The sequence below is a fragment of the Protopterus annectens genome, chromosome 3.part0 (assembly GCF_019279795.1).
Source record: "Protopterus annectens isolate FY-2018-M chromosome 3.part0, PAN1.0, whole genome shotgun sequence".
In the NCBI taxonomy this organism is placed as follows: Eukaryota; Metazoa; Chordata; order Ceratodontiformes; family Protopteridae; genus Protopterus; species Protopterus annectens.
In genome coordinates, this window is record NC_056731.1 from 861,085,493 (window position 1) to 861,113,281 (window position 27,789).

The 27,789-nt window shown below is 38.5% G+C and overlaps 1 long non-coding RNA gene across 1 annotated transcript in view; it reads left to right on the forward strand.

The window, feature by feature from the left end:
* The window catches only part of LOC122796598, a 358,936-nt gene that overhangs the window by 110,748 nt on the left and 220,399 nt on the right, over positions 1-27,789 (forward strand). The window contains exon 2 of the long non-coding RNA XR_006363996.1: positions 7,992-8,213. This is a non-coding gene — a long non-coding RNA (uncharacterized LOC122796598). The remainder of the gene's footprint in view (positions 1-7,991; positions 8,214-27,789) is intronic.

The window sequence follows — 27,789 nt, forward strand, 5'->3', positions numbered from 1 at the left end:
GCTGAAAAGTGGAAAAGGTTTTGCACCTGGATCCAGGCTAAGGGAGCCGGAACTGCAGAGCCCTCCCTACCCGTCATCCTGGATTACCTGGCAGACCTACTGCACAGGGGTCTATCCTTCTCTTCTGTTAAAATTCATGCCTCAGCCTTCTCTGCTCATTTCAGCATGGAGTCACCTCTTTTCTCACACCCTCTCATCAAACAGTTTCTAAGAGGGGCTAATAACTTGAGGCCACCCAGAAGAGCTCTTATCCCAGCTTGGGACCTTAACTTTGTGTTGGAAAAGCTCACCCTGCACCCCTTTGAAACTGCAGCTTCAGCAGAGTTAACATTTCTCTCTTGGAGGACAGCCTTGGGTCTGGCCATCACTTCAGCTAGAAGAGTATCAGAGCTACAAGCACTTATAGCTGTAGAGCCCTTCATCATTTTCCATGCTGACAGGGTCTCCCTCAAGATTAACCCATCCTTCATGCCTAAAGTGGTGTCCAGTGCTCTCAACCAATCCATTCATTTGCCCACCTTTTTCCCTAACCCACAAAACAAGGGGAAAATGATTCTGCACTCTCTAGATGTGCACATACAGCTCAGATTCTACCTGGACAGGACTAACTCTTTCAGAAAAACTGATAATTGCTAGTCAGCTTCACTGCAGGAGCAGAGGGCAAGGCCATATCCAAACAAACAGTCTCCAAATGGATAGCACACTGCATCTGTTTCTGCTACAAACAGCATGGGAAACCACCCCCAAAGGGGGTCAGGACACATTCCACCAGAGCAACCTCCGCCTCTGCAGCTTTTCTCGGAGGGGTCCCCACCAGGGACATCCTGGAGGCTGCATTATGGACATCTGTTCATACCTTCATCAAGCATTACCACCTGCCTATCTTCTCCAAATCCTGGGCAGGCTTTGCCACCGCAGTCTTGCAGGGCATCCTAGCCAGCCCCCAGTCATCTTGACTGCCTCTACCCTTTTCTTCAGCTTTGGGAATCATCCCAAATGTGATGACTGCAAACACGAAGAACATAGTACAGTTGTGTATACTTACCATAAATGTAGATGTTCGAGTGTATTCACTGCTGCAATCCTGGTTTCCCTCCCTCCATCCCCTTGTCTCTCTCTCTTTCTCTCTCCTTACAAGGAATTTTTGGTATTTACTTTCTACTGGTGGTGTTCTTCCACCATAACCTAGCTCCCTAATGGGGGCTCCTGACAGTTAGGGCAAGAAAAACTGATGTAATGGCGTCGGCTGCCTGATTTTATACCACTGATGACCTGACATCAGTCCTGGAGCGACAGCTATCGACGCAGAAATACTAAGCCTCTGGTATTCAGGCCGACTGAGGGCTACCCCTGGCAGGATAACCCAAATGTGATGACTGCAACAGTGAATACACCTGAGCATCTACATTTATGGTAAGTGTACATAACTGTACTATTCCGTTAATTCTAAAATTTCTGCAGAAAGCTGTGAGATTGAAGAGCAAAATCATCTTCATTGCACCGTACTGGCCTCAACAGGTATGGTTCCCCTTCCTATGCCCTCATCTGCTTTACCAACCTTGGATTCTGGATCCAGTTTCAGACCTGTCTCACCTGACAGACATGATTCAACCAGACATCTCAAATTTCAAGCTTACAACCATGTTTCTCCAATTCTGTTAATAGCCAGACAACTTATGCTGTCATCCCTATCCACCATATCCATTTATCATCTCATAAATCCTCAGCCTGAAATATCTATTCAAGTAAATGGAAAAGATTTGTTTACTGGGCACAACAAAATCATATTGATCCTTTCTCAGCTCCGATACATAACATACTTGAATTTTTAGCTTTACTCTTTAAAGAAAGGGTGAGCTCCTCTACTATTAAGGTTCAATTATCAGCAATATCTAATTTTTATATTGGATTTTGAAGGTTCTTCAGTAGCCTCTGCCAAACTGTGCAATGCATTCTTGAGAGGCACTCTTCTTTTGAAACCACAGTTGAAAGACCCTACTCCACCATGGGTTCTGAACTTGGTACTGCAAGCATTAATAAATTCCCCCATTGAACCAGCAGCTAAATGTGACTTTATGTTTCTTATTTGGAAAACTGTCTTTTTAGAAGCTGTTACCTCAACTAAAAGAATTTCAGAAATTCAAACATTGTCTTTGAAACCTCCCTACTTGATTTTTCATAAGGATAGAGTTGTATTACAAACCAATGCATCTTTCCTTCCCAAGATGGTGCCAGAATCCAATATAAATCTCTCCATTAATTTGCCAGTATTCTTTCCTAAATTTCCAAATAAAGGTGATTATATGTTACACTTATTGGATGTTCACAGACAAAATTGCATTTTTATCTGCATAGGACAAAAAATCAGAAAGGCAGACCAATTTCTTTCCTTGGTAGATTTGAAATTGGGTAAACCAATTGCAAAAGTAGCTTTTGTCAAATGGCTGATTGATTGTATTTCTTTTATTTATAACAAATTGGTGTTACCTTAACTAAACCTGTAATAACCCATTCATCTAGGTCCATGGCAACTTCATCAGTATTTCTATCCAGCTTTTCCATGGATGAAATTTGTGCAGCAGCAACTTGGGCAAGTCGTCATACCCTTATCACTCATTAAAAATTAGATCTGGACTTGAGGGATAAAGCATCTTTTGGTTCAACTGTGCTCAGGAATATCCTTCCTTAGAGTCCACTCAGGGTTTTAGGTAGCTGGGGACTCTGTCCCAACAGTTGAGGATAGAATGAAAATTGATAATATCAGATAAAGTTTTGTACTCACCATAATGTTCAATCTTTGTTGCCAATTTTCATTCTTCTTCAACTTCCCACCTAGCAACCCCCATCCTTTGTTTCTAAAAACGGATGAATGGATGAATGAGATATTATAAGGACACCACTGTCCTTTCTAAAGAGCACATATATTTTTTAAGTATCCTTTTATATATGCATATTAATAGATACCACTTCAGGTAAAATCAGCAAGCAAGATCTGAGGTATGTTAGGTGTTGGAGCATTATGGGTATGGGAGACGCTTGAGAGCTTTTTGGTTACCACGCGGTTTAGTAATGGCCAAGTCAGATCTGAGGATCAGATCCGAATCCAGCATTTGAGAATGAATGAAAAGGGACAACACAGATGGAATGTTATGGTGAATACATAACTTCTTTTTTATTTATTTGATTGTTTGTTTTAATAAGTGGGTTGACTGTACTGAAAATCATATCTCCAGGTCAAAGAAAGTCATTATCCCTCTTTAGTCCTCCTTCATTAGACCCATACTTGAATATCTTCTTCTTCTTTTGGCTTTTCCCGATTAGGGGTCGCCACAGCGGAACATCTGTCTGCTCATGATTGGCAGTGGAGTTTTACTGTGTCGGGTTGACAGCCCGGCGCCCAACCTTCCACAAAAGGCACACACATGCACCCACTCACACCTAGGGCCAATTTAGAGTATCCAATCCACCTACTGCATATTTTTGGGATGTGGGAGGAAACCGGAGCACCCGGAGGAAACCCACGCAACCACAGGGAGGACATGCAGACTCTGCACAGAAGGCACCCCAGCAAAGAATCGAACTGAAGAACCTCTTGCTGTGAGGCAGCAACGCTAACTGCTGCACCACTGCGGCTGCCCAGACCCATACTTGAATATAATGCCCTATATTTCATGTACTTGTCTAGGCATATAATTTTTATAGAAAAACCTCAATATTTCCTCACATAGAAAATATCAGGTATAAGTTCTCTAAGCTACAAAGAGTGACCAAAACCTCTCTCTGTCTACTGCATCTCTCACAGTCTTCCGTATGCTGACCTCTTGTCTGTTCTACAAGGCAGCATGTGACCTTGCCTTGTTTGATCTTTCACCTGTTCCTAAAACTGGTAGTACTACAAATACCCAATCTGGGACCCAAATATATGTTGAAATATGAACATAACCTTTTGACAGGATAAATATCTCTCCCAGCGATACCACTGCATATGGAATAGGCTTCCTCTCTATTTTAATGTACTCTCTTCAAAAATAACAGTGAGTGAATCCAGGTCTGTAAATTCACCCATGGCTTCACCCACCCCATCCCTTATGACTAGGAGGAGCAGTTGTGGTATCTATAATGTGCAGACTGCCAGTTAGCTAGCATCTACTTATGAACGTTTGTGTGTGTGTGTGTGTGTGTGTGTGTGTGTGTGTGTGTGTGTGTGTGTGTGTGTGTGTGTGTGTGTGTGTGTGTGTGTGTGTGTGTGTGTGTGTATGTGCAGCATATTGCATTATCCATTACTCCTTTCCCCTCAGTGAAACAGATTTACTTTTTACAGTGTACATTCTTGCATCCCCCTAGCAAATGCCAGCTGTGGGATAACATTTTTGTGCACATTCTGCTTCAGGAAACAAGCGCAAAGTAGTGTTAAATCACTGTTAAAAACAGGCAAGCCTCTGAGTAGACAAGGGAACCAAATAAAGTAGATCAATAATAGTAAAAATAAAAACAGAAGTGGTTCCACGCGGCAGGAAATTATTGCAGAAGAAATGTATTGCAAAAAGTAAGTGCTTTCGCGAATAACATTCGCTTCTTCAGACTGTTTAAAAGACAAAATAGCACACACCCTTATAAATGCTCATTCAATCAATCATGCTGCAAATAAAGCCTGATTGCTTTGACTTACAAAATGCCAAATTAGTTAAAAGCAGCAATCTGCAAATATTTTAAATGCATAAAAAATATATGTATAAAAAGCATGAAAACAAAATTCTATGTCTAAATAGCAGAGAATAAACAAATGGGCTTGTCAGTTGTTACATAACACGATGAGCTATACTAATCGCTCATAAATTCCAGTTAAATATAAAAGCAGTACAATGATAAAACTAATACACATACAACAAAATATACCTCTAAAACATGTCTCACTCAGGAATTGCAAAGCAGAGTCTATTGTGGGATTATACCTAATGCTATACAGAACATACTAGAGATATTTGGAATGCTAAAGAAATGAATGTCCTAGCTCTCCGTGTAGCCAAAACAGGTACTGACCATAAGTTTAAGTTTCTTGTTTTGGATATTATGCACGAAACTTTAAGAAAAGGTGACCTGAGTAATAGAACTGAATCCTATGAGCAGAAGTAGATCATACGTCTTCAAGCAGATAAACTTCCAGGTCTAAATAATAGGGTTTCTCTTAAACCCTTTTTGAAGGTGAGAGCCCTTAAGCATTGATTATTATGTGTATTAATAGTTCTGTATAGTATGAGCATTTATAAGGGTGTGTGCTATTTTGTCTTTTAAACAGTCCGAAGAAGCGAATGTTATTCGCGAAAGCACTTACTTTTTGCAATAAATTTCTTCTGCAATAATTTCCTGCCGTGTGGAACCACTTCTGTTTTTATTTTTACTTAATTCACTGTTACTTTAGCAAATCATGAAATAAATCACTGTTAATACTCATTGGGCGCTAATGGAGAATACTGGACTGAAACAGTGTATTTGCATGATGGTTGAATTTTTACAGCAGAAGCATAGCTGTATGCTTGTGCAATGCTGTTATAAAATTTTAAATCATGATTGCAAAGACACTATTTCAGTCTTGTTGTGCTTTATCTCTGGGTTGGCGGGTACTATACCATGTAAATTTGTTAGTTATACTTCAACACAAGTTATTTGTGTTGAACCTTTATATATGCAAATCTTGGATAACTTTTCCCCAGCATTTAGAAGTTACAGTTATGAAGCTTCTCTGTAATTGAGGTTGTAATTTTTGTTTATGTGCACATTTCTTCAAGCATACTTCTTACATGTTTTCACTTTTTATTTTTAAAAACAAGAAACATCTTTATTAAATTGTCACATATGACATAGACAGTCGTATATTTATATAAATGAAGACAAATCATACTGATATAATTTTAGTTGCAATCATTATACATCACTTATAACCTTTCCAGTCATTGCCAGTCAAACATTACATAGCTAATTTAAAGCCTGCCCTCTTTTAAATCTAGTTCCTTGTCTGCATGTATTGTTCTCACAATTCCCATTGTTTCTATGTAATTTGCTCCTAGCCTTTTATAAAGATCCCAATTCCAGTTGTTTTGTCTCTGTTACTGTATTCACTACTTCTATTAAAGTTAGTTTAGACTTTCATTAACATTTTTTGGTAATTGCTTTTTTGGCAGCCACCACAATTAGACTCAGAAAGGCTTTACTATGTGTAGACAATTCCAATATTCCCCTTCACACCTCCAACATTTGCTGTCTACCTGAGGAAAATTGTTTGGAGTCTACTTACTATGTAAACACTTCCAAGGAAAGATCTTAAATCTTGTAGATGTTACATATTTGAGAGACATACACCATTGTTTCTTTGTGAATTGCTTATCCAATCTTTCTTCCAAATCCTTTCTAACCTCCTCTAATTTATTCTTATAGTTATCATGCAATATTTTATATTCTGTTCTAATTATTCTTTTTTTAAAAGCAGCTTCTGTTCTAGATTCTGTTAAAAACTCTACCAGTGTTGGTCTTTTGCTTAGGATCCCCCTATTTCTTTCTGTTTGCCTATAGTCTGATACCAATCCTTGAAAGCGAAAGCAGTCTCTAGCCTGCAGTCCAAAAAAGTTCTTGGCATCTTCCCATACTATTACCTTTCCTGCTCTAGTTATTAGCTGCCAATACCTTAGTTCCATTGCCATTTTCTCCAATAAATTCCAGCCCCCTCTTGCCTATTGTCTCTATCCCTAATTGCAGTCATCCCTATTGGCAGACTCTCCTTTCTCCATTCCTGTGCTGGCTATTCCTGCGTTGGCTGAGTTCTTAGAATACTTTCTGCTGTTTTATGAATATAATATTCCGTATGATGATTGTTATTCTCCTTTAGGATCTGTATCCAAAATCCCAGTCTCCCCTTGTTTCTTGAGCTTCCCCTGTTTCATCATCATCACTTTCCACTTTGAATTATAGGTTTCTGCTTGTGCTATGAATTGGAGCCTTAACTTTGAAGCTCTGAAATACCCCTTCAAATCAGGTAATCCCAATCCGCCCTGCTCAATTGGAAGAATCAGCTTATTCCACTTGACTCTTGCTGTCTTCCTTTCCCAGATAAAACCTTTCAGCTCTTTATTAATTGCTATCCACAACTTCTCCTCTGGTTGATAAAGGTATGCCTGACCTGTGCATAAAACTAAACTGAATAAAACATTTTAACTGCTTGTACCTTGCTGTCCATATCCATATAACAGAGGATCCAATTTCTCAGGTTTTGTATTATCTTTTTGTTTTGTCTCTTCCCACATATCACTAGCTGCCACACAAGAATCATTTTCTACCTGTTTCTGCTTTGCTCAAAATGTTGCACTTTCTCTCCTAATTATTTCTGTGCGAGCAAAGGTGGTGACTATATTTAATGGATAACTGCAATAATTTATAGACTAAAATTATCTTAGTGTGTCAACTTTTCAAGATAATACTATTAATATTAAAAAAATGTCCTTGATGGTTTTGGAGGCAAGAGGTTGAGTACAAGGCGGTAGTGGAGAACTCTGCACTGAGTGTAAGTCGCATTTATATTCATAGTCCAGTGTTCTCCATTATCGCCCAGTCAGCAAATGTTAAAATCAGTATTGCAGTTGGGCATCACTTCTACTTTTACTTTATTAACTTCATAAAATGTGCTGGTTCCAGTGCCATTTAAGTGTAAGCCATCACCAAATTAGGTGGTCTCATCAAGTAGGAAAGAGTACCTACAGTGTTCAGGAGCACTGTGGCCTTGCACTATATTAAATAGTGCTCCAGAGCTTTAAGCTGGTTTCGATGATGGAGTTTGAATTAAAGAAAAAAGCACTGTGTGGAGTACTGTAGGCTTAAAAAATATCTATTTAAGTTCAACAAGATTTAGTGGGCTTTGCTTGTTTTGCTTTAAATGTGTATAGATAAAAAATGTTTTTGTCTTCTTTATGAAAGTAACTGCTGTGTTTCTACTCTTAAAACAGATCAAGGGCTGCAAGACAAGGAACTAAAGAAGGAAAGGAGAAGACAATTAAGTAGCAGTTGCAGAACAGTCAAGGGGTACAACTGAAACTCACACATTTGGGAAGTCTGCTACATTTGTTTCTTAGCACAAGAGTGAAACCAGTTTGAAAGATTAACATCTCCAGTGTGAGCTGGTGTTTGCAGGGGAATTAGAGAACTCCAAGGCTCTACAGGTGACTAAGGTAAGATTTCTTTCTGGTGTCTTGATGCTTTTTGCTGATCTTATGGGTATAATGAAGTAGACAACTTTATCTACAGTAGAATTAAAATTCTATGTGAAAAAAAGTAAACTAAACAGTTATTTATGCAGCATTCAGCTAGACTACTAGCATTAAAAGATGAACAAGGTTAGAGAAATAAAAATAAAAAAAAAAAAACAATAGATGCTGGGAGATGTTACCTAGCAGAAAATACAGAAGAAAAGGTTATGGGGTGTGTTTGCAGCAATCTCCTTTAATTGTCACTTACCTACATCTGTCAGTCATCACATCTGCCTCAGACTTCCTCTCAGCTGGACTACAAATACAGCACCTTTGGATTGATTGTTCCAGTTATAAATGTATGGAGAAAAGGAAAGCAGAAATTTTAATTTGGGGAAGTTTTACTGTTTTGGGGCATCATTGGTGCTGGTAATATGGTTTGGCACTGTCCTTTTATCTGTATCATCAAAGTAACTGAGTCATAAAAATGAGTGTATCTTGATACTAGACTATTAGGCTGCAGTCTTGCCAAATGAAAAGAAATGTTTTGGTAATGTTTCATTTGTTTCTTTTGCATAACAAGACTGCCTTCCTATTCTTGGACCTTAGAACTTGGCATATATGCAGTTGCATAAAGTTCTGATTTCTGTATAAAAAATGTCACCTTATTCAGCATGACTGTTTGTAATGCAGTACAGTCTTTATACATATTCTTTGATAGTGAATAAGATGATTGCACATTAGTACAGTCTTCCTGCTGTTTTCCTGGGGGGGGGGGGGTAAAATGCCATTTCAGTGGGGGAAGATTAGACTGCTGGAGAAGGCAGTGGGCAGCAGTTTCCCACTGGTTCAGGCTATCCCATATGATTGGTGACTGAGGCAGTCTGAATGAAAAATAAAAGAACCCTTGTGGATGGCCTTTGATGGTGCAAGTATGCGGGAATGTATATTTATTAATCAAATTATATACGAGTATACTATATGATACAATCTCTTACTTTAAAGATGTTATTGGTGTTGTTCTGCTCAAAAGTGACACTACCAGTGTCAGACAGCTTGCAAGACAATATGTATTTTTCTTATATACAGTTATATCGTGTGTGTGTGTGTGTGTGTGTGTGTGTGTGTGTGTGTGTGTGTGTGTGTATGTGTGTTTGTTTGTATGTAGTGGGAATTGAGATGAGTTGTGCTGTATTAGTCTGAAAGCACCAAGCTGAAATACATTACTGTGGCCAGTATTTGTAAAATTCATTCATTTGATGACATTCAGTCATCTGATATGTAGTGGGTTGCCCAGTATGTGACCTGAAACACAATACTGTGGCCTTATTCATTTATTTCTTTATAAATTCATTCTTTTGCTCACAATCAAACATATGAGATGTATACATTTAGTGAAATTATATCAGCTGGGGGATATGTGTCTCCCTGTGAAGGGGATGCAGTAGTTTGTCCTATGTGTCTGATAGCAAGAACTGAAATAAAATTCTTGTTGCCATTATTTACTTTCTTGACCACATTTAGGCAATTTAGGTATGCGTATCTAATAAGGTGGCAATAACTGATAGGTACAGAAGCAATCTGTAGATGAAAGCAACTGATCTCTACTGTTATTTGATCATATTTAAACATTTACTGATTTGGCATTGTAGGGCTAGAATGTGAGTGAAACAAGCCAAAACATTATTGTTAACTTAATTATTTTTTTTATCAGAATCAGATATCTGAGGTGCATATAGCCAATGTAGTTGTTGCATTTGGTAGTACTGTTACAAAGTTGTTGATTTGGCTTTGTAGGGCTACTGTGTGTTTGAGTGAAACTAGTTGAAACACATTGTTATGGTGTTATTTCTTTATTTATTTATTTTTGCTTACATTCAGATATCCGAAGTGTACAACATCAATAAAGTGGCTATAACCACCTGTGTTTGAAAAGAACTCTTTTCCAATGTTTGTTTTGTCCTTTCAACTCTCTTATCATCTCTCTTTTGGATTCCAGAATCCTTTTGCCCTATCCGTATGAATACCACCAAGAGCATCTCCCTACTGGGACAGCCCATACACATGGGGTTCCAATCCCTATATGTAGGTTCTATGTGGAGCGAGCCACCAGGTGATAAGAGTGGGACAGAACCAGTCATGGAACCTTGTCCTACTCCCATCCCCAGTGTGCTGATCCTGTTAATGTAGACTGGGTGGGCAGTGACATTTAACCTATAAGGATATGTTTGTTCTGTACTCTAGAGCAGACATTACTTCTCAACCATCCTGCACATTCAAGCCTGGCAATTGCTCTGAGTGCTTGCCTCCACCAGGGCTTTAATCAGTGATCCACCCACACCAGCATACTTCCTCCACCCAGTATGACCACGCCTGTCCACCCTCCTTCCCTCACACAACTGCTAATTAAATTTGTCTCATTTGGGCTGTAGTCAAGTCTTTATCCCCTCTTTGTCACTGGAGCTGGCTGAACTCTCGCAAAGTAACCGAGGTCTACAGCTGGAAGACTGTTTATGTTGTACAGTAGTGTATGCCCATTTATTTATGTAAAGTTATAAGCATGTTCAAAGTTGACCCTGCTGCAATTTAGCCCTGCCCTATTCCATTTAACCCTACTTGGTCAGTTAGTGCATGCAGCACCTTCCACCCACTTGCTTTGAGGTTACCAGCTACCATTCACATACTGCTTATACATATGACAGTAATGGCTTTACAATTTTTCTTAATCAGTCCAGGAAACAGAGACTAGCTACTATATAATGCACATAATTCGAGCTCCTCTGCAAGAGCTGAAATTGCATTTCATTCCATCACTATATACTGAACAAGGATGGGTTATAACTTATATAATTCATTTTATTAAATAGTAAATCAGTTCTTATTTAATTTATAAACATATTCAATTATATAGACACATACTGTATAGTATGGTACTATAGTTATGGTTCTTCAAATTTACATTAATGTCACCCTTTCCTCTCTTAATTATTTTTGTAATAATGCCCATGAAATAAATTATCTTGCATGTGTGTAATTTTTTAAAATATTGCTGTTGGTTTGATTGCTATGAAGCCACACAATTATAATATAGGATCTGAAATAGTAATGTACTTGTTATTAAAAATATATTTCAAGACTTCCTAATAATGTATGTTTAGAAATGCACAATAGTATTGCTCTATTAATCCTAGATTACCTTAACTTTATGGCTTAACATTTCAAGTTACCATTGGTTGCAGGTACTAAGTTACCAGTTATGAAAAATAACATATTCAAAAGCACCCTGATAATTTGCTGTGTTTACAAATATATAATGTTCTTTCATTATTATTCACAGTTGCCCCTGCATTTCTGTTATAACATTTGAAGTTACCATGGGTAAGTTTATAAAAGACCTTAGCTAACGTATCCGTTCTGCTAATGCTTGTACATAACCTGTTATAAAATGTTTGAGACTTGCTCAAAAAAATCTTCAAACAAATTGCATATAATCAGTGATCTAATTAATATGATAAACGTTAGGGGTGAGATCAGTAATATCATTAAAAACTAGTGATATTGTGCTTTTCCTGTGTACTCTCCTGCATATCTTATCATCCAGTATGTATAAAACTATCAAACTAACTCATTTGAGATGCATGTTTACAGCTGTATATTGTTCACCAAATTTTGCTATTTAAGTGTGTTATCACAGATGGGTATAACATCATCTGTATGTTTAAAATATTGTACCACCTTAATTGCTACTATACCAAAAGCCATTGTCTCATTTTCTTTTGCCTGCAGTCCACTATGTGTAGCCAGCAGTGCATTGCAAATTACCTTGGCTACCCTACAGCACTAAATATTTGGTATGGCCTGCTAATTTATAACTGCTGATATAAGCTTAACAGCTACATCCAATTGGTCTTCATTCATTGCAAAGTTAACAACTTATTAATTTATTTAACATCTCAGTCACCCTTGCCAGGGCCATTATATGGAAATATTAACAGTCTGTCCTTTCAAAATGAACTGTAACAGGAGAAAAGTATTCTGAAATCATTGTGAAGAAGCATATTTAAAGGCTGTGCATTCTTTTACACACATCATATGGGTGTGACTAATGTACATACTCCAGCTTCTTTTTCTCTCTTTTAATGTTTCTCCCACCCCCACACATACACACATTCCTTTCATAAAAGTTAGATGCATCACTCCGTTTTTCATTAGCGGGCAGAGGAAGTGAACTTGTAATGCACATCAACCCTGGCCTTCTAAAAAAGAAAATGAAGTTGGGCATTCCACAGATCAGGCCTACAAACTCTTGTTAAAAAGACCCTGTTGCTGCAGTTGTTGTTATAACTGCACCATGAAATGTATACCAAGCATTCTTCCTCTACACAAGAAGTCTTGACAGATGATTAAGTGAAGATATAGTTTTATGAGTCCTTTTTGTTTGTACTGTGTTTATGGGATACACATTACAGCACACTGTGTAGTGGGATTCAACTGCAAATATGGTGGTGTCCCTTCTAGAATTGGTTCAGATATACCCATAGTTAAAGAGACATTTTTAAAACTATTTTGTTATGCCAGCTAAGGATATGTGCGAAGACACTAAACAAAACTTGACAAGCTTTCCAGTCTGCCAGACATTAATGTTTGCATGTAAGCTGTAAGAGTGAAATATATGTTGAAAAGAGTTGCCATGTGTAATAGACAGATAGGGGCAAGGAAGAAATAGAAATTATTTAGAAGGATTTTGAAACGGTTAAAGCATTACAGAAGAAGGGGAATCTCACAGAACAAGAACAGGAGACACTGCAGAGTGCCAAAGGGTGAATAATGTAGTAGTTGGATAGTGTACACGAATTTAGAAAGGCTGCTGTTAAATATTTTTTGATTAGAAGTCCACAACACAACAACTTTTAGTGTGATGCAGGCAACAGAATGGAAAGGGTATAACCAAATATAGGGAGGGTATGGCAAGCTAAAGAATCAGAGGTCCTATAGAGGAATAAGAGATGCTTCAAACAGTTTATGAAAATTTGATTAAAGCATAGGGATGGGCACAAATCAAAATATCTATGGAAAGTTAAATTCTGTCAAGGTTAGAGGCAAGTTAATAGCTACGATAGGAAAAAATGAGATAAAAATTGTGATGTATAATCAGACAATAATAAAGTCTCCAAGAACAGTTGACAGCTGTGAAGGTTTGGAAGACAGGCAGGAAGTAAGTAATAAAGAGCTGGAAGGCTTTATAACAATATTTTTTTGGGGTAGTATCAGCATGTTGGTACAAAGCTGATGTGGCTGTATTACCCAAAGGTAATGATCCTTAGAATTCAGCTTCATATATATATATATATATATATATATATATATATATATATATATATATATCCACTCCAATTTTAAACCATGGTTATAGAGTGGTTATGCTTATATTAGCTAAGAGAATGGCAAATGTGTTGACAAACTTGTTAGATGTAGATCAGCAGATTTGAGGTGGGAAGGCAAACATTTGACATCATTAATAGAACAGTAGTGATCCAGAGGGAAGCAGACTGCAACAAAATACTACTGCTGTTGGTGGGTCATGATGCAGAGAAAGCATTTGATAGAATCAGATGAGATTTTACAAGTAGAGCAATGATGGTATTTCATTGCTGATAGAATAATATGATTATTAAGGAGGATGTGTTAAGGACTGGAGGCAAAAACTAAGGAAGGTGGTTTCCTCTCTGGCAAGCTTTGTTCAAGCAATGGCACCAGACTGGAATGTCTACTTTCTCTTTGTTACTCATTTTGTATTTAGGGCCAATGGGAAAGGAAATTGAGGGACTCACAAATTCAGTGATATAGCTGGTATAGTAATCAAGAAAAGTTTGAGTTATTTACAAATGATATTTTGTGCTTGTTAAATCCAGAATAGACATTTCCATATTGTGGATGATTCTGAGACCATTTCTGTTTTTTTTGGGATATGAAATAAATGCAGATAAAACAAAGACTGTAGTGGTAAACTATGTGCCCATGCATTAATCAATTCAGGAGTACCCATACTTATGGGATATGATAGAGGAAGTATTTAGGTGAATGGATTTAAAAGAATTCTGCTGTGACAACTAAGTATATGTGGGAAGAAACTAAGCAAAAGATAATTCCAAACTCGAGAAACTGTTAGCTCTTGATTATGGGTATGGATACTAAAATACAAGCAGTGAACACAAATTTACATATTATTCCCAAGTTATAAAAACTGGCCTAGACTAGACAGAATTTACATTTGACAGGAACATGTGCATTTAGTTGAAGGTCTTGATACGTACCCAATAACTATTTCAGATCATGCACCAATAATAACTAAAATAAAAACACAGGGTAATGAAATAAAAAGGAGACACTGGCGCTTTCCCACCTATCTTTTGAAAAGAGAGGAATCTAAAGAATGGGTTGTGGGATTATTCAAGAGCTATTCGAGAGGATGGAAATTACTTTTGAAAATATAGCTAGGGAGTGGGATAAAATTAAGGTTGAATTTAAAAATAGGGTGGAAATAAAAGAAAGGGAGCTAATGGTTAAGAAGTAACGAGAATTATTTTGAGGGACTGACAATTGTTAAAGTATTGCAGAATAGAGGGAATCTCACAGAACAAGAAGAGGATCAACTGCAGAATGCTAAGCAGAAAATAATGGATTATCTCGATAATGTACATGAGTTTAGAAAGACTGCTGTCAAGCAAATGTTTTTTGATAGTAACACTAGAGTACAAAAACTTTTAGCACAAAGACTCAGGCAACAGGAAGTAGAAAGGGCTGTCACCAATAATCTTAGGGAGCATATAACAAGGAAGGCAACAAGAAATCCTGTAGAGGTATTGGAAATATTTTGGAAATCTTATAGAAGTCTGTATAAAGCAGAGAAATAAGGAAATCAAGGAAAGATACAAATAGAAATGTTTGTGGAAGAATTAAATATGCCATGGTTAGAGGTAGATGAGGCTCAGTTACTAATGATTAGGATAGGAGGAGACGAGATAAAAATTGTGATATATAACCAATGTACAGGAAAGTCCCCAGGAATAGGTGGTATTCCTGTGGAAGATGGGAAGCTAAGGTAAAGATCTGGAAGATTTTGTTTAACAGTATTTAAGACAAGGAGAAGTACCAATATCCTGGAAGAAAGCAGTGGTAGCTGTAATACCTAAAGAAGGTAAAGATCCATCAGATCCAGTTTCATACAGTACCATTTCAATACCAAACCATGATTATTAAGTGTTCGTACATATTATGATGATGTGAAGTATTACCATCTGTACCATGGACAATAGGGCAGTGTGTAACATATGCCAGTATAGTTAGCCGGAGTTTTGTAAATAATTTTGTGTCATTTGACTATCACACTGACTTGTACAGATGCTTGTGTTAAAAAAAATGTATCAACAGTGTTCTTATAATTGATTAATTGTTATGTTTAAAAAAAGAATTCTGGAAGGGAAGAGTAGACATTTTTGAAATTGTTCTATAGCTTTCAGATACTTCAACAGATCTTAGCAGAGCTCGGAGTGTGTATTGTAGCAGGGTAAGGTGATCAAATGTGATGTCATTCTATAACCAGCACTGAGAGGATGGAACTCAAACAGCAGTTTGTTCTGTTTTGTTGTCTTTGGAACCTGTTATAAAAGATCTATGACAGTTATCACAGTCAGTTGAGTTCAGTTTAGTGTTACTTAGAAGCTCATCACCTTGCCTTGTGGAAGTAAGTATCTCCGCATCTAATCTTGCCTTGCTGTATTAATTAAGTTAGCTAGATAACAGTTATTTTTTAGACAGTCAGGAAACACAGGTGAGATTAGTTAAGTATTGTTTTTTCCTGCATCTGTTTGAATCTGTCCAACTGTGCTATTTTTATTTCTCCTGTGATTGAAACTCTGCTGTTTGTTGTACTTAAATATTTAGTATTCTCATGCTTTCGTATTTATTATTAAATATTTTATACCTCTTATTGTGGCTGGTCTTTTAGAGAATACTTTTAACATCTTGAGAGCACTTGTGCTTATTTTAGTTGTGCAGTGGACACTCTTAAAAACCTTGCTGCTTTGGTTACACTCTACCATTTATATTAGTATTAGTATTGATTTAGTCCCGGTCAACAAATATAAATAAATAAATAAATAAATAAAATAAATAGTATAATTGGATACCCTTGTAAGAGCCTGAGAGTGGTTGACTGGTGGCAGCGTGGTTACCTTATAGCCTGTGCCGAAGGGGTACAGCTAGTAAATCTGTACCAGCCTTTCCCGGGAGTGTACGTGTGTATGAAAATCAAATATCCAGCTGTGAGTTGGTCATCTACTTGAAACTGGGGCACACTGCTCCTAAGTGAGTCTTGTTTTGGATCTGGAGAGAGAGAGAGAGTCCAGGCCCATGTGTGGAGCATGTTCCCTGTTTGCTCTTGGAGGAAATTGTGCTTGATGCAGAGAGCTACATCTGAAAATACTGTGTAAATTCATTCCTGTCTTTAGTGACCATATCACACTGATGTTATTGTTGAGGTTTGAAGCTCCTTGATTACTGGCCCAGGGTAGAGAGGACATCACATATTGGTGGCAGAGTGGTGGGGTCTTAATTGAACTTCAGTAACCTGAGAGCAGTTGTCACTGAAGTTGTGTGTACTCATAACAGCCACAAGGTAAACATTCAGAGTTTCATTTTCACAACAGTTTTATTCATTTTTGTTAGTTTAGTTTAGTCAGGGAAAGCAGGCAAAGATGTCAGCAGAGGATTATGGTATGCTGACAAAGAACCAGTTGGCCAAGGTGTGCAAAGCCAAAGGACTGGTACATGCTAACTGGACTAAAGAGGAAATTATTTCAGCTTTAATCGCAGCTGCAGCACAGACCAGTGGTCTGGAGGACAATCAGTCTGGTGATGGAGATGTACAGCCTTCAGAAATAGGACAGTTCACCTTTTCCTCAGAGGACTTAGAAATCTGTCTGAATTGGAGGCCAAACATTTGGAGACTGAAGAGAGACTGCAGTGTTGGGAGACTGAAGAAAAGGAGAAGGAGTGTCAGCATGAACTTCAGACCAAACGCTTGGATACCAAGGAGAGATTGCAGCATTTGGAGGCTGAAGAAAAGGAGAAGCAGAATCAGCATGAGAGAGAAATGCTGACCCTTCATCAGGGTTATGGAGGTAATGGGGAAGGGAATATCTGGACCCCAGAAGCAATAAAGGTCAGTAAATTTCTTCCACAATTTGCAGAGGAGGATGACTTTGATAGTTTTGTTCATATATTTGAAAGAGTATGTCAACAGTATAATGTTAACCAAGAGCTTTGGGTATAGTTCCTGATCCTTTTACTCCATGGCAAAGCTGTAACTGCTGTTTCTAAATTGTCTGATACTGATTGTTTAAACTATGAAAGAGTTTATTGAACTGTTATAGGTTAATACCTGAAGCTTACAAAAAAAAAGTTTTATGAGCATAGGCACAAAGCAGATGAAAGTGTAAATGATTATATTGCTGAGTTAAACATGTTTTCATAGGTGGGTGAGTGAGTGTCAGGTCACCACTTTTGAAAGACTGGCAGATCTTTTGTTGAGGGAACAAGCCCTTACTACTTTGCTTGAGGACATGAGAAGCTGGTTGGCAGACCAGGAGTATAACTCTGCAGATGGACGGTGGAGAAAAGGGAATCTCAACTTAGGGCATCACTGCACAAGAAGGGGATATGCAGTACTGCATGTGGATATAAGGGAACCTGTGGTGGGCAGCCTAAATCACCCCCAACAGAGTCTACCAGTAACGTGGGAAGCCACTACTTCCGGTACATGGCCAGGACCAGGGGTTAGATATTTTAAAGCTAACCAGAGGGGCCATGTAGCATACAAATGACCACTGAAGCAAGGTGGGGAACAAAAGGTGAGGGAACCAGCAAGTGGGAATAACAGCGTGCCAGTAGTAAGTTGCCTGGAGACAACAGGTGTACCAAACTGTCACCAGAGTTTGTATCCTACCTTAGTAAATGAAAGACATGCCACTGCTATGAGATACACAGCCTCTGAAGTAACTATTGTGAAACCTGCAGTGGTTAAAGAGGAGCAGTACTTGCTTGGGGAGTCCACTCCAATCAGAATTTTAGGAAGGATCCCGTTCCAAATACCTTTGGCCAGGGTTCACCTTGACTGGGAGGGTGGAAAAGAAAACAAGCAGATAGCTGTGTTTGAGGATATTCATGCAGATGTCTTGATAGGGAATGATTTTGATAATGCAGTGCCTTGTGTGCATACAGTTACATACAGTCAGACTTGGAGACAGGCATGTAGGTCTGGTAGCCTGGAGGAGACCCAGACAGACCCCACACCTGAAGCTGGGCCTGATGATGTGGCTATTTCAGAGAAGGAGCTACCTTGTAGCAGTGAGCCTGAAAGTGAACCACAGCTGCTGGTAGGTACTGATGTTCCTGTGGACAGGGTGACTGCAAGGACAGAGATAAGTGGTAGTACCCAGGCTGACAGGGAGGCACCACTCTCTCAGACGATACTAGGCTTCCTCTGGAAGGGGAGCTGGGAGGGGTCACAAAAGTGGAGTTGAGACAGGCTCAGCTTTTGGACCCTATCCTAAGAAACCTGAGGGAGGTAGCTAAGGAGGGACCTCATGCTCAAGGAAAAGGGAAGTCTGTATACTGGCACAAAGGGTTACTGTATAGAGAGTGGACACATGAGGGAGGGCTAAAGGGTGAGGTAATACAGCAGTTGGTAGTGCCCAAAGCCTGCCATCTGCCACTTCTAGCCATAGCCCATGACATTCCTTTTGCATGTCAGATGGCCATAAACTGTACCAAGAGATGTGTTATGCAGAACTTTTATTGGCCTGGGATTGCAAAGGATGTAACAGGATACTGCAGGACCAGTAAGCAGTGCCAAAAGGTAGGCAAGGCAGGGGACAAGGTCAAAGCTCCTTTGATGCCTTTACCTGTGATTGAGGAGCCCTTTCAGAGGGTAGGTATGAATATTGTGGGGACTCTGAGTACTCCAAGTTTCACAGAGGAGAAGAAGTATATCCTGGTGGTAGTAGGTTATGCTACTAAATGCCTTGAGGCGGTGGCTCTGTCCTTCATCGAGGCAGAGAAGGTGGCAAATGCTTTGTTACAGATTTTCAGCAAGGTACATTTCCTGAGAGAAATACCAACTGACAGAGGTGCCAGTTTCATATCAGACCTGCTGGCTTGTCTGTGGAAACATTTTGGGGTGAAGCACCTAAAGACCACCCCCAGACTAATGGTCTTGTGGAAAGGTTAAACTCTACACTAAAGACTATGCTACGGGCATTTACAGACCAGTTTAAAGGAGAGTGGGACACAAATATTTGCCCCATCTGATGTTTGCATACAGGGGGGTACCTCAGGAATCCACAGTTTTTTCACAATTTCAGTTGCTGTATGGGCATAGGGTGAGAGGGCCTTTAGATCTGATTTGTGATGAGTAGGAGAGTGAGTGTGAATCCCACAAAGAGTCTGTTGTGGTATATATTCTAAACCTCAGGACAAGGCTTAGGGAGCTCAAAGGCTTGGCCTAGGAGCATTTGGCAGGAGCCAAGCAGCGGAAAAAGGTCTGATATGACAGGAATGCTCAAGCCAGAGAGTATGCTGTGGGACAGCAGGTTATTTTGATAATTTCTGTCAGACACAATAAGCTGCAGGAAGATTGGGAGGGACCCTTCGAAGTGGTAAGGAAGGTCAGTAATGTTAATTACTTGGTAAACCTGCTAGGCTGGAGGCAAGGGCACAAATTGTACTATGTTTACTTGATGAAGCCTCAGCATGTCAGGGAAGTCCTGGGCAGACTGCAAAGGGCAGGATTGACCATTAAGCTCAGTGTCAGGTGGGTATGGCAGAGGTCTCTTACTTGGAAAATAGAGTGGGGAGTGGTAAGATTAGGTCAGAACCTGCCAAAGTGGAAGGTATTCAGGCATGACCTGCCCTTGTTACCAAAAATCAGGTGAGGGTATTCTTGGGACAGCAGGGCACTATTGAAAGTTTGTTCCCAATTATAGTATAATAGCTGCTCCCCTCAAAGATTTGAGAAGGAAAAACAGGCCAAATAAGGTATTATGGACTCCAGCCTGCGAGCAGACATTCCAAAAGCTTAAAGGGGCTTTGGGAGGACCCCCTGTGTTAGCCAGTCCAGATTACAGCAAATAATTTGTTGTGCAGGTGGATGGTTCAAACCATGGGATGGGGGCTGTACTCAGTCAAGTTTCTTCTGAGGGAAAAGAGCACCCAGTTATATGTCTCAGTTGTAGAGTCCAACCCAGGGAGTAATGTTATGCAGCTGTAGAAAAAGAATGTCTTGCCATAGTATGGGCACTGTAGAAACTTCAGCCTTATCTTTATGGAAGGAAATTCACTGTGGTTACAGACTGTAATCCCTTAACATGGCTACATGGAGTCAGCCAACAAAATGCCAAGTTATTAAGGTGGAGACTAGGGTTGCAGGCATATCACATGACAGTACAACACTGTAGTGGGGTCAGCAATGCCAGGGCAGATGGACTCTCAAAACAGGGTATGGGTTAATGTGTTCCCAGACAGTTCCATTTTTCTCAAGCAACATTTTTTCAGGGTCACTTGAAAAACTAGCTTGAGTCTTCAAAGTGGGGGAGAGATGTAATGTGAGATATTGCCATCTGTGACAGGGAGAATGGGGCAGTGCATGTGCAACATATGCCAACATAGCTGAAGTTTTGTAAATAATTTTGTGCCATTTGATTATCACATTGACTTGTACAGATGTTTGTGTTAAAATGTATCAACAGTGTTATTATAACTGATTAAATGTTTATGTTTAAACAAAGAATTATGGAAAGGAAGAGTAGAAGTTTTTGAAATTGTTCTATAGCTTTCATTTACTGCAACAGATCTTAGCAAAGCTCTGATTGTGTATTGTACCAGAGTCAATTGATCAAATGCGATATCATTCTATAATTAGCACTGAGATGATGGAACTCTCACAGCAGTTTGTTTTGTTGTCTTTGGAACCTGGTATAAAAGATCTGTGACAGTTATCACAGTCAGTTAATTGAGTTCAATTCAGTGTTAGAAGCTTATCGCCTTGCCTTGTGGAAGTAAGCATCTCAGCATCTAGCCTTGCCTTTCTGTATTAACTAAGTTAGCTAGGGAAGAGTTATTCTTTACACAGTCAGGAAACACAGTCAGATTAGTTAAGTATTGTTTTTCTGCATCTGTTTGAATCTGTCCAGCTGTGTTGTTGTTATTTCCCTGTGATTGAAACTCTGGTGTTTATTGTACTTGGATTTTTAGTATTCTCATGTTTTCTATTTTATTATTTACTATTACATATTTGTATACCTTTCATTGTGGCTGGTGTTTTAGAGAATACTTTTAACATCTTGATATTATTTGTGCTTATTTTAGTAAAGTCATGGCCACACTGAAAAGCCTTGCTTCTTTGGTTACACTCTACCAAAGTATTGATTTTACTCAGAATAATTGGATACCCTTATAAATGCCTGAGTGTGGTTGACTGGTGGCAGCGTGGTTATCATATAGTCTGGGCAGAAGGGGTACAGCTAATAAATCTGTACCAGGCTTTCCCAGAACTGTGTGTGTGTGTGTGTATGTGTGCGTGTGTGTGTGTGTGTGTGTGTGTGTGTGTGTGTGTGTGTGTGTGTGTGTGTGTGTATGTGTGAAAATCAAATACCCAGGTGTGGGTGTGTCAGCTACTTGGAACTGGAACACAGTGCTCCAAAGTGAGTCTTGTTTTGGATCTGGAGAGACAGAGAGTCCAGTCCCAGGTCTGGGGCTTGTTTCCTGTGTGGTCTGGGAGGAAATTGTGCTTGATGCAGAGAGCTGCTTCTGAAAATACTGTAGAAATTCATTCCTGTTTTTAGTGACCATCTCTCACTGGTGTCAGTGGTGAGGATTGAGGCTCCTTAATTACTGGCCCTAGGTAGAGAGGACGTCACATGTATAGTGCCTAAAAGAATGGAAAATGTAATGCCAACTTCGATAAATATGGATCAGTGTGGTTTTGTGTAGGGGAGGCTAACATTTGACAACATTAACAGAACACTGATGATCCAGAGGGAAACAGAATGTAAGAAAATGCCATTGTCATTGGTGGGTCTTGATGCAGAGAAAGCATTTGACAGAGTAAGCTGGGACTTTATGAGCAGGGCAATGGAAGCATTTACATTTCCTGAAAAAAATATAAGGTTGATTAGGAGGATATATGAGGGATCAGAGGTGAAAATTAAAATTAGTGGGGTCCTCTCTGATAATTTCTGCTTGAACAGAGGAACCAGTCATGGGTGTCTTCTTTCCCCTTTGTTATTTGTGCTGTATTTAGAGCCACTGGCAAAAAAAAAATAAGGAACTAAGAAATTCAAGGATATAATTTTATGCTAGTCAAGAAAAGCTGGCTTTATTTGCAGATGATATTATTTTATACTTGACAAAACCAGAAAGAGGTATTATAGTGTTGTGGAACATTTTGAGACGGTTTCAGATCTTTTCAGGATACAAAATTAGTGAAGCTAAAACAAAGGCAATAGCAGTAAATTTTGTACCCACATATGAATTGGTTCAGCAATATCCATATTTATGGGGACACGATAAAATGAAGTATTTAGGAGTATGGGTTAAAAATGGTTCTGGTGTGGCAGCTAAGGATATGTGGGAAGAGACTAAACAAAAGATAATACAAAAACTGAGAAAATGGAAGCTTTGTTATATGGTTATGGATAGTAAGATACAAGCAGTTAAAATATTTTTAGTCCCATTAGTCTTATACACAGGTCAGGCATATTTTTATAAGCCAGAGAAGTTGTGGATAGCAATTAATAAAGAGCTGAAGGACTTTATCTGGAAGGGGAAGATGACAAGTCTCAAGTGGGATAAGCTGATTTTTCCAGTAGAGCAGAGCAGATTGGGATTATCTGATTTGAAGGGGTATTTCAGATCTAAACAGTTAAGGCTCTTTTACATAGCACAAGCAGAAAACTATCATTCAGAGTAGAAAGGGATGATGATGAAACAGGTGGGAACTCAAGAAACAAGGAGAGACTAGGATTTTGGATCCAAGCCTTTAAGGAGAATAACAATAATCATACAGAATATTAGATCCATAAAGTAGCAGAAAGTATCCTAAAAACTCAGCCAACTCAGGAACAGGAGAAAGATGATTCTGCCAATAAGGATGACTGCAGTTAGGAATATTGACAGTAGGTAAGAGGGGGGCTGGAATTTATTGGAGAAAACTGGCAAAGGAACCAAGTATTGGGAGCAAATTACTACAGAGGGAAAGTTGATAGAATGGGAAGATGCAAAGAATTTATTTGGACTGCAGGTTAGACATTGCCTTCCCTATCAAGGATTAATATCAGAGTATAGGCAAAGAGAAAGAAATAGGAGGGTCCTAAACGAAAGACCAGCACTGGTATAGTTTTTAGTAGAATATAGAACAGAAGCTGCTGTTAAAAAAACAGAATAACTAGTAGAGCATATAAAATATTGCATGATAACTATGAGTCAACCAGAGAAGGTTAGAAAGGATTGGGAAGAGAGATTGGATAAGCAATTCACAAAGAAACATTGGGAAGATGTATGTATATCTCACAAATTTGCAACAAAATCTGGAAGATTTAGGAATTTTGTAAGTAATGTATAATGTTTGTAAGTGGAAGTGTGTCAGTATGCTTTGTGATGTAAAATGCTTGCAAGGATTGTGTTGGTTGTGACTTGTTTTCATTTATATAAATGTATGATTGCCTATGTCATAAGTGATGGTTTAATAAAGATGTTTCTTGCTTAAAAAAGGCAGGAATTGAATAATTTATGTAATATTGCTTAGGTTATATGATGTATAGCAAAATATGTGAAGTATAATGTTTGTAAACATGAACTTGTTAATACAGTTTCATTGCTTTTATATAAATGTAAATTTGCCTATGTCACAAATGATAATTCAATAAACGTGTTTAAAAAAAAGTGAAATGACTTTCTTTAAACTTTGGAGATAATTTTTTTTTCTTTTTTTGCAGTGGGCAAGCCCCCCATACTTAAATATACCTACTCTGAGGTCGCACAACAGTGGAGAAAATAAAAAATATCACTTTTGGCAATAGATGTTTTGCTAATTTATGTCTTTTTGCTCAGCCTTCGATACAAGTTTTGTCAACTGAATGACAGGCACTTAATGTTCTAAAACAGTCTATTACAGTCTACAAATTTTATACTGTCTCTTTGATAATGTTGTTATATTTTTCCATCATTTTTGTTGCTCTCTGTATTTTAAACATGCTTCTAAGTGGTATCCTACTGGAAGCGGGAAATTTATGGGATATTTGGTATTCAGATTTTATGTTTGAGTGTGAGAGCTGGACAGGTGGGAGGGTTTACTGTGCAGAGTCCTTGGGAATACTGGCTGCATCATCTTGTCTTCTGTAAGCATGTTGAATCTTGAGGACAGAATTTCATTTTTAGTTTTATCTGATTTTAGACTGTTTTCATGCTAGGCAGAGTAACAGGGTTGTTGTGAAAGACACACCTTTGCAGCAATAACAATTCATTGCAGATACTGCAGGTGTTAATGTGTGCCAGTTTTATATACCACGGTGTATGTTCCAGCAGTCTTTCAGTGGATGAGATTGAATGGTGGAAGGTGAACAATAATTTTCAAGAGTACTGTTAGGGAGAATTGTAGGGTCTTAATATCATGATTACTTAGAGTCTACACCACCACCACCTTTGTGGGTGTTTATGTTATTTATCAAGTTGTCTAGACTGTCCTATCACAGTTTAATTCAGATTCCTTACTATAATTAAAGACCAAGGTTTTATACCTATTTAATATACTTTTGTCTTGGCCCTAGACACTTAGAAAGTGGGACTCAGAGTAATTTTCTCATCCTGGGTATAACAATTCTTGTTAACCTCTGCAAATGAAGTATACGTGATCTGCTTGCCTTACTGTCAGCTTTGTACCTATCAAAGAATTTTATGTTGTCTTCGTAGTTTTTCTGTAAATTGTTCTCAGAATCTTTAATATTCATTTTTACAGCGGTGTTAACTTGTTTACAGATAATCTGATAATTTGTTAGAATACTGTCTTGTGTTACTCTATTTTGTACATTCTTTTTTTATTAATTTACTTGTTCCTCTTGTGATCTCTTTATTCTGTACTATCTCAAATTCTTACGGGGTTTGATTTGCCATATCATAAAGACTTTGTGTAACACAACCTATCCTTCTGTTGTACTATGGAGATAATACAACAGAGATAGGCTAGCAGTAACAGGGTTAAATGTGAGAACAGTAGTAATTGAAGTTTGCCATGTATTAGTGATGGCTTGATTTCTGAGTGCATATTAGTGTATGATGTGAGAATGAGGGAGTGATGGCAGGTAGGCTATTTTGTGTTTCATTATTGTTACAATCTCTGTCTGAATGTGTTTGTATTAAGTTTTATGGGTATATTAGGTAGACGAAATGAGATCAGGAGCACTATCTGTAAAGGTAATAAACATTTTGGTAAGTGGGTCTGGGGATGCGTTCAGATGTATGTGTAATATTTATTTGATCCAAAGGGGGCATACACGTGGTCTTCCCTATGTTTATCATCATTTTCTTTTGCTGTACTGAATCACTCAAATATTCTAGTGCATTCTCAGTGGGACTAACCCTTCAAGTGGCTACATGTTGAGGAATAGCCTTTCTACCCACAGTGTGTCTGAAAGCAGAATAAGGCAAAACCACCCCTAGAAAATATTTTAATTGAGAATGTTGAAGGTGTGGCCTCAAGCACTGGAGGAGAACTTGGAGTTACTGCTCTCCCTTTATGATTTGTAAACAGTGCAGAATGCAAAAGTCTTGTAGGTAATCTTGGGGTCAGTCTAGGCTCTTGCTGTGAGGCTTATCTTGCCTGAAGGAGTAAACCTCTACTAGGCAGTACTCAAGAGCAGGGTTCAGACCCAGTGGATAACTGAAGTGACTGCATCAAAAACCTGAAAACCTGTGCAGCTTGTAAAGATGAAGAGCTGTTTGAGCAAAGTCCAGAATAAAAATAAAACAAAAAAATTTTAAGTAGTGAAAGGCAACGCTATACAGTAGAAAAATGAATTCTGAGAAGAGACTGTATACTTGAACCATGTAGGCATCTGGCTGTCTGGACACCTAACAAGTTGTCCAAGCAGTTGTACCTTGTTCAGTGATCCCTTCATTCTGGCTTAGAGGGGGGGGGGGGTTATCTTCTTGTTCTGTTGGAGTGGAATTTTGCAGCTAGAAAGGGACCCTTGCATTTATTGAAAGCTTATGACTAGTTAAAGTACCATCCAGGTTGCACAGAGGGAAGAGCCTAATTTCTTGATCTGATAGAGTCAAGTATTGCAGGCTGAAAAACACTTTTCAGTTTCCAAAAGCTTGCCACTGTTTGTAAAAAATAATTAAGGCCTACTTGACTGCTTGTAAAAACTATTCAAAGCCTACTTTAAGTCCCCATCCTCAATGCCACTGTAGTTCTTATAGAAAGGAAGATACCTTGATAAACATGCAAAGGAAGGGTATACACATAAACAATAGAATGGAACATTGTGATGTACCCAGATTTAAAAAAAAAGAGAACTTGGCAGTTACCTAGACAAAATGAAGTATAGGGCAGTGTATGTAAGAAAATGGGGAAGAACCTGGTGGTGTGCCTGCAGATATAGATGTAAGCACAGGTATTATTTGGCAAACAAATATGAACAGGGAGCTAGCTATACCTAGACTAGGGGAAACAGAAAGATAAAACTTGACAAATGGTGGAAACAAGGCAGTGCACCTAAGTAAATACAGGTAAACATTTAGGTGTACTAGGCAAAAAGAGGAGCCACAGAGAGGTGTTTGTAGATAAATAAAGAAAACAAAGATGTATCTAAAGAAATAAGTGAGTGACGCACAATGTTAAATTCACAGAAGGAGTGGACTAGATAAGTTAACTGTCTATTTCTGACTGCAAATTGATGTAATACAGCTTGTCACTTATGCATATCTTAATATTGGCAAACTGAAACGGTGAAAGTAATGGCCAGGTCTTTAATTGGTGTGAACTGGTAAATAAATGCATTGCTGTGGACATTTTTCCCAGACATCCTGCACATATCTTGTGTAGCTTATAGTAAGCGTGTGATAGAAGGTTTCTAACAGCAGGACTGTGCAACTCATCAGCAGAACCCCTTGGCTACACTTTGACAAAGTACTAATCATAGGAACTGAGGAGCAGTTCATCTTCTTGGAAAGTTTCATGTTTCATCTGCCATTACTCTTGAACTTTGTGTAGGAAAATTTTTTTATTGTGGGAAAGTGCAGTAAACTATGCATCCACATGTCTTATGATACATTTTACAGAGAATTCTAAAACGTTAATCAGAATCTTATACTTTTGTTTGTTGGTAACCATGCAAAGAATTACAGCTGTCATGCAGATGTTAGCTAACATGTATGGGTAACTGACCACACATAACAAAGATGTTTTCATTGTTCCCAATTATTAAGTCTGCTGTCCAGACCC